We start from the raw sequence: 8,494 nt of genomic DNA, 5'->3' as shown, positions 1-8,494 counted from the left end.
AAGCCGAACAAGTTTAGCGTCGTCTACGATCGTTTTGGGCATCCTGCGGTCTTCGACATCTTCCATTCGATGTCTTCAGTGCCATCTCCAACATCGGTGGTCTTTATGTTGGTGCTTTTAGCGCAGAAGTCTTCTTCTATTTCGCTCCTCGACATCTTCTTCGGTTTCCTTCATCAGCGTTGAAGTCTTCTTCTACATTATAATCGTGTTCAGGTCGGTCGTCTTCTTCGATTTTGGTTCTTAATGTCTTCTTTTGATTTCCGTTTTGAGCGTTGGACTCTCTTTTTATATTTTCAATTTTAAAGAACTGGTAGAATGTTGGAAAATCTGCTCTCATGTTTCTCATTTTGTAAATTTTCTTCTTGCAGGCTTGCATGATCAACGGAGAAGTAGACGGAAACGATCTGAAAGGAATGGTTTAGCAAATTGATCCTTGTAGATAACCATGCATTAAAGGAAAGTGAATGATAATTAGTAGTTTTATGTCGTATGTACTGGAATATCCCTTGTTTAGTTTCGGATTAAATTGCGCAAAAGATGCTCACTATGTTTGTTCATTTTTCTGCTGTGTCCACTGCCTCTGTTTAGAAAATGTACATTATTGTGGTATTCATTGTTGCTTTGAAGATAGAATGAGAGATCTTTTTGTCATTTCATCGACAAATATGATACCACAATTTTATGCAAGGATGAAAATGTTGATGAAGTATGTATTATTTTGTCGATGTACTGGGCTATAAGTGTTGTTACCATAATTTTATTTTACTATTTGTGTTTGGTATATTTTGCGTTGAATTATGATATTCAATACAACTTTACCGAGCATCATTCTTTCCCAAGATTATATGCCAGCTTTGAGATTTCTTCTTCAAATTTTGTTACTTACTATGGCAACCCACTGTCTGGCATTTTGGTCTAATTTAGGACAACAAATAATTTATGTAGTTTGTGTTCTTGCAGCCTATCCTCGAACATTAATGTTTTTGAAATAAAGAGATGCAAGTTGACTTGGCTATCTTTGTTCTCATTGACAAAGTTGATAAGAAAAACATACACAAACAGGAAGCAAATAGAATCAATAAACATTTTAATTACACATAATTTGTGGTTAAAAACATTCATAAAACAATTTTACAAATACATTTGTAGAAACTCTTCAAATCCTTGTTGATCTCCAAGAAATTGATCTCCAAAACTCTAGTAGACTATCAAGAGAGTTTTCTCTACTATTCTCAACCTTGGATTGAGTGATGGAAACTCTCAATTAAGTTGTTGTTGAAAGGGTTTGAGACAGATTTGAGAGTAAAAGGAAACTTTAAGAATTTCTCACTAATTTTCAATTGCATGTCGCTCATAAATCTGATTTACGAAGTATTTAACAAACTTAAACATGCAAGCACTCATACATTGAGCCAATTGACATCTCAATTAGCACTAAGTGAGTGGACAAGGTGTCAAAAAATGGAAAATTCCATTACCAACTTCAAAGTTGAACTTTTCCACTTAAAACAAATTTTAATTTATATAATTTTAAATCTAATTAATTTTACTTTAAAATTAAAATTAAAATTCAATTCTAAAATTGAATTTTCATAAATTAAAAATGATTAATTAATTAGTTAAACATATTTAATTAATTAAAAATAATAATTTAATATCAAATATTCAATTAATAATATACTTAATTCAAACATGAATTCTATTCATGTAATCAATATTTAAATCAATATTTAAATATTTTAACTCTCCAATTATGTTTAATTTCAATAAATTCAAACGTCTAATTATATAGAATATAATTATCTAAACCTAAATTGAATTTGAACATTTCAAATTCAAAATTCTAATTTTGAATTTTGAACACTTAAAATTCGCTCAATTTTCTAATCCAAGGTGTAATGTTTTTGTAACAACCCAAATTTGTACGCATACACTACAGGAAATTAAATGTCAAATGTTAAGCAGAACAAAATTTTATTTAAATGGGTGATAAATGTAATACCCTAACCCTAATTTAGAAAGCAGGAAAAACAAATAAAATATATAATTAAGAATGAAAAATATATAAACTTAATAGGAAAGTCGGGTGGAAATTTAGAATTGGAAAAAAATAAGAAATTTATTAACTATCCAAAAATAATGAATAAGGGGGCAGAATCTGGAGGATTAATTAGAAGTTAGACGCTAGCTAATTCAGGAGACAAAGGACAGTAGATAACTTTTGTTTGGGCACTGCTCATTGGAAGAATTGGAAGTGAATTAATTGCTCATATACTCTTAAAATTTGAAAGAGTTAAAAAGGGGAAGTGGAATCCACAAGCAGTGAAGGCAACCACGTGTGAAAACTAGCGAGATTAGAGAGAAAATTGGATAGAGCGAGAGTAAAGAGAGCGAGATTCTTAGCGAGACAGTGGGAGAGAGCGGGAGCGAGAGCGAGAGTGAGAGAGAGACCAGCGAAAGCGAGAGTCACGAGAGCCAAACCAGCAAGAAAGCTGGAGAGAGCGAGATTCTGAGAACAAAGAGAGTGAGATTTGGACAGAAGTGTGGATTATGGGTTGAATTTGGCCACAATCTTATAGATTATACATGGAGAACCCTAAAATTGAATACAAACAAAGGTTGAAGATGTAAAGACAAACGTTAGCCAAAATTAAGTGTCTTATTAAGAGAAATTCTTAAACCTAAGTAATTTTAAAGAAGCCATTTGTAGGATGAGTTGTCACACTGAGAAGAGCTGAAAACCACTATAAATAAGACCCTTTGCCGGAAGATTTAACCCATTCTCAAACAAATCTCAGTAACAAAGAATCGTATGAAAGAGTAAGTGTGAGTGAGGAAGTTCTATGAGGTTAGAAGAGATAAAGCTCGGGTGAGGTGCTGCCCAAATTTCCTTCTAGTTTAAGAGGGAAAGCTCTACTGATCAAACCATAAGAAATAATAAGGAATAATTAGGATCGCAGTCAAGGTAAGTAATTATCTCACCGGTGTTTCTGGTAGTGTACCTTTAATATGTTGCATAATTATATTATTATTATGTTGCATTACATGTTTAAAATACATTTATCGACAAGGGACCCCATGCATTATGTTTGTTCATAAGATTAAATTTTAATTAGATAAAGGTTATGCTTCTAGGGCTAGCAGGGCATGTATGTTGCACCCCTCTAGACCTAATTCTATGTCAAGATTACTCTAGGGCTAGTAGGGCATGTATGGTTGCACCCCTCTAGACCCAATTCTATGTCAAGTTTATGCTAGGGACTAACAGGGTATATATGGTTGCACCCCTTTAGTCCAATCTTATGTTTATGTTAATGGTTGATGTTGGATGCGACTCTGGCCCTACTGACTGCATGACCCGCTAATCATTAGATGGGTTAGTTTCCGCCTAAGTCCTCATTTTCCTATCAGGGCAGAGAAATTTACATTAGAAGCATAACCGACCACCACATGTTGTTATATGTTTTCGATCCCAATCATATGTTTTCAGGACATGTGCATGTGATTGTGCATTTGGTCACTACCCTAGGTGAGAACTACTTACTGGGTATATTATATACTCATCCTATTTTTATAGACTTTGTAGGGAAGGACACCGCGTAGGTGGCAGAACTAGACGTCGCTCAAATAGCCAACCATCAAACTCACTATTATAGGCATATGCATTTTTATATCACTATGCTAGTATTTTATGGATCCCGGTGTTTTGTAAAATAAACTTTTTATATAGTTTTCTACCTAATTAATAAAATCTTAAATATGTTCTTTTGAGATTTTTACTAAAACTCATGTCATAATAGAAAAGTCTAAGCATGCATGTCGTAGCGGTCGGACCATAATATGTAAGGATCTGGTCGTTATAATTTTACGAGATAATAGACGGACCTTATGAACCTACAGATCATGAGCTCCAACGATTTACGATCAATCGGTTAAACTCGTTAACTCGAGTCAATCAATATTCGTTAACCATCAAGACATACCATTATAGTTCGATGGTTGCACATTCCTATTATAGATATATTTCTGTCCACTTGATTTAACCGTAATCAATAAGTCAATCATTTACAGGTCGTTCATATTTACAGCTAGGTAAAAATTATCATTTTACTCCTGTAAATACTATCTGCTAAGGGAACAACCTATTTGCCAACCCTAAAACGGGTCGGAGGGAATTTCATCTTGCAGGACTATGTCCCCAGCTATCTATCCGGTCTTATCCCCAAAATAGGAGGCTTGTTGAGCAGTGCTGTTTAACTACTCTCATCTATGAAAATCAAAAGATAATCCCAAATAAACACAAGTTCATAGTTAGCTCAGGATTAAGATCGAGCTACCCTAGGTCATCGAATTAAAATAGTCAATTTTAACAGTAAGCGGTTGTTATAAAGAAAAAAGTGACTATTTCGTGGTTCGATCTTATGCAAAAATCTTTTACATAGGATACTCCACTTGCATGTCTCCACACGAACGATTTCAGGATCACATCAATGCACCCAATCTCATCCATATAGTTATAGACTCTTTGGCTATAAACTATAATTTGATCCTCTTTTATATCTCTACATAAAGTTACAGTATTCATACTATAACCATGGATTTGTTTATTGGATTTTTATTACATAATGAAATTTCAATAACACTTTTATTGAATAAAAGCTTCAACAATACTTTTATTGATAAATAGAATATGTTTCCATGATTTATGAACTGTGAGTTTTAGGACATTCCTAACAAAAGTTTAACTAAGCTACATTTTAGGTGGTTTTGAGGGTAAAAGTGAGACATAGGCATTTTTTATTTGTTTCAAGATTGAAAGTGTCATTTTAACACTTTTTAAGAATCTCTTACCCGGTTTTCATAGACAAAGTGTGACTTGACTACTTTTTAGGAGCATTATTGGTGGTTTTCATAGTCAAAGTTGGCTTTATGACACAGGAACTTTTTTATCTGTTGATCATCTATTGGTTTTACCCATCTTTGGGTTTAATAAATATTTAAGTCTAAAATATCAAAGCTGAAAATGATATTTAATGCTATATACTCGTCCGTTGACCATATCTTGGTTTTATCCATGTTTGAGTTCAATAAATATTTAAGTTTGGATGTTGTCTTGGCCTCATGTTGTGGCTTTGAAAAATTAAAACTAAACAAACATTTTCTAGAATCCATCTAGATTATGACTTACTAGCATGTTCTTTTAAGGGAATACTAAACTCATAGGAATGCTAAAATATTTGTTGTTTAGTATTATGTCTTTCTGGTACCATTTATAGTCTACTATTATGTTATGATCTATAATGAGTGAGATGTTACAATCCTAAATTCCAACTCTATGATACCCAAGTTAGACTTCGCTTATTTTTGCTAAGTAATTAAACTTCAACATTTTGTAAGTTTGATTATATTTGCTTGTAACTGAATTTAGCGAATCTTTTTAGTACTAGTGTTTGTCTCTAGAATATTTATTAAGTTTTTGATAGACCCCCATATTTAGAAAATATGAAAGAATAATTAACAAAAAGAATAGGAAGGGGGTACAAATATAAATGAGGAAGAGAATATAGGTGGTTAGAGGAAAATGAAGGATGGGACCACTATAGGAGGAGAGAGAAATCTGTTATTGATCTGTTATTTTTGGGTGACTGATTTAGTATAAAACATGAGGTAGGGGAGAGGGATAGATATAGAAATTTCATTTTGAATTAAGTTTGTAAGCTGTAAAAGGAGGAGGTCTCGACTTCCTAGGCTATTTTGAGCCAAAAAAGTGAATATATAATCGAGTTACTATCAATTTGGTATCAGAGTCGTTCGCTCTTGGGAAGGGTATGGTGAAGAAGATGGAGGCAAGATTATTAGTTGTGGAAGAGCAACTCACTTTACTACAAGTAGGAATGGAAAATAGGATAGATCAGCAGTTTGGGGAGATGCAACAAGTCATAAAGAGCATTACGACAGAGAAGATCGAAGCCTTGGGGGAGACTTTGGAATAGAAAATGATTCGTGCATTGGAGGTATGGTCGAAGAAATCGAAGATACTCAAGGAAGGTGAATCAGGGTCATCGGAGAAGACGGTGACAGATAGAGAGAAACAACCGGTGAAGGAGGATGCCGGGGAGAGAAGAGAAGTACTGTTATTCGATATGAGATTACAAAAACTGGAAATTTCGGTATTCAAAGAGGAGATAGGGGAAAATCCGATGGGTTTGTTTCACAGAGTAGAAAGATATTTCGTGGTCAATCGCTTATCAGAGAAGGATAAAATCGAAGCAGCGATATAATGTTTAGAAGGAGAAGCGTTGGAATGGCATCAATGGGAAAAGGAGAGAACGCTGATGAATACCTATGCAAAGTTTAAGAAGCAGCTCATGTTACGCTTCCTTTTGGTCAAAGAAGAACATCGGAGAGCCCAATTCCTTACTCTAAAGTAGGACGGCAGCGTTCGTGCATATCGGCGAAGGTTCGAGCAGCTATCGAGACCATTGAAGGATCTTTCAGACGAAACGTTGGAAAGCAAATTTGTTAGTGGGCTGAAAGATGATATCCAAATTGAGATGAGAATGTTTAAACTAATTGGGATGAAGGAGAAAATAAGGATGGCCCAGATCATCGAAGATACGGAAAAAGCCTGAAGAAAAAAATGGGGCGGAGGCGGCCTAAACCCATCGAAATCCACGGGTGCATCTTAAAACTCGGGTCTCAATATCACCATGGGTCAACCCGGCCCTATCCCAAACCAAAATGCACAGTCAACCGCCCGAACAATTTCTCTTAATCCGACTCATGGCGGAGGTACCTCTTCTAACTCGGTCACACTAAAGGACGTAAATGGGAGATCATTCACGGCTGGTGCGTTCAAACGACTGTTCGACAGTGAAATGCAAAATCGGAGGGACAAGGGGCTGTGTTATCGTTGTGATGAGAAATATACTCTGGGACATTGCTGCAAAATGAAAGAATTGAGCATCCACTGTACCACGATGAGGAAGGGGATGAAGAGACGAACGACGCAAGGGAGGAGTCAGGTGAAGTTGAAATTCTGACGACCACTACGCTGGAGTCTATGCTAGTTGAGACTATCGATCACAAAGCGGCAGAACTTTCTCTCAATTCAATGGCAGGAATTGAATCACCTCGAAAAATTAAGGTCAAAGGGGCTATTAGGGACAGGGATGTGGTCGTTCTCATCGACAACGGAGCATCCCAAAATTTCATTGATAGGGAGTTGGTATCGACCCTGAAATTACCAGATGCCCACGACAAGCTACAGAATCATGATGGGAATAGGGACTTCAGTGAGGACGATTGGTATCTGTAAAGGGGTAATTCTTAATCTCCCTAACCTCACAATTATCAATGACTTCTTTCCTTTACCTCTGGGCAGCGGCGATGTAGTGTGGGAGTACAATCGCTAATGACATTGGGACGAGTTGAATGTGATTGGAGTACATCGGAAATGAAGTTTCAAATTGGAGATTGGCGGGTGCACTTGAAGGGGGATCGCAGTCTGATGAAAGCCCAAATCTCTCTAAAATTGATGATGAAACTGGTCAGAGAAGAGGGCCAAGGTATATTGCTCGAATTGAATTCTCTTCTGACCACAATAAGGGAAGACATAGACCAAATAGAGGAAGAACACCAACCAAAAATCAGGAAAATTCTAAAGAGATATCAATCGGTCTTTCAAGAAGTAGAGGGGTTACCTCCAGTACGACACCATGAACATCATATTGAACTAAAGCTAGGGGTAGGACCGGATAACGTCAAGCCGTATAGGTACCCACAGTTCCAGAAGGATGAGATTGAGAAATTGGTTGAAGAGATGCTCACTGTCGGGATTATTCAATCGAGTATAAGTCTCTTCTCTAGCTCTGTGTTATTAGTCAAAAAGAAGGATGGGAGCTGGCGATTTTGTGTTAACTATAGGGCCTTGAACCAAGTCACGGTACCAAATAATTTTCCTATCCCGATGGTCGATGAACTTCTTGACGAATTAGCCGGAGCACGAGTCTTCTCCAAAATCGACTTGAAATCTGGTTACCATAAAATTCGTGTGGCACCTTTAGACGTCCATAAAACGACATTCCGTAGTCATGAAGGCCACTACAAGTTTCTAGTCATGCCATTCGGGTTAAGGAACACCCCATCAATGTTTCAATCAGTAATGAACGATCTCTTACATCCATACTTACGAAAATTTGTATTAGTGTTCTTCGATGATATCCTAATTTACAGCTCTTCATTGTATGATCATGTGAACAGGTTGTCCTTGGTATTGCAAGCATTAGAGGATAATCAGTTCATGGCCAATCTCAAGAAGTATACCTTTGCGGAAAATCAGATCGATTACTTGGGTCACATAATATCAGCGGACGAAGTGGCTGCAGACCCCTCGAAGGTTGAGGCTATGCTATAATGGCTAACCCCAACCACAGTAAAGCAACTAAGGGGATTTTTGGGGCTGACTGGATACCATCGTTTCATAGTTCACTAT

The 8,494-nt window shown here is 36.3% G+C and overlaps 1 long non-coding RNA gene across 1 annotated transcript; it reads left to right on the top strand.

The window, feature by feature from the left end:
* Positions 1–783, top strand: LOC150032070 (uncharacterized). The gene is made up of 2 exons (XR_016525451.1): positions 1–213; positions 369–783. It is a non-coding gene; the product is annotated as an uncharacterized LOC150032070 (long non-coding RNA).
* The last annotated feature ends 7,711 nt before the right edge of the window (positions 784–8,494 follow it).

This window comes from Benincasa hispida, chromosome 12, assembly GCF_027475165.1.
Source record: "Benincasa hispida cultivar pf3 chromosome 12, pf3_genome.v1.1, whole genome shotgun sequence".
NCBI lineage: Eukaryota > Viridiplantae > Streptophyta > Magnoliopsida > Cucurbitales > Cucurbitaceae > Benincasa > Benincasa hispida.
The sequence above is the reverse complement of the archived record's forward strand: the minus strand, read 5'-3'. Positions and strand labels throughout refer to the sequence as shown.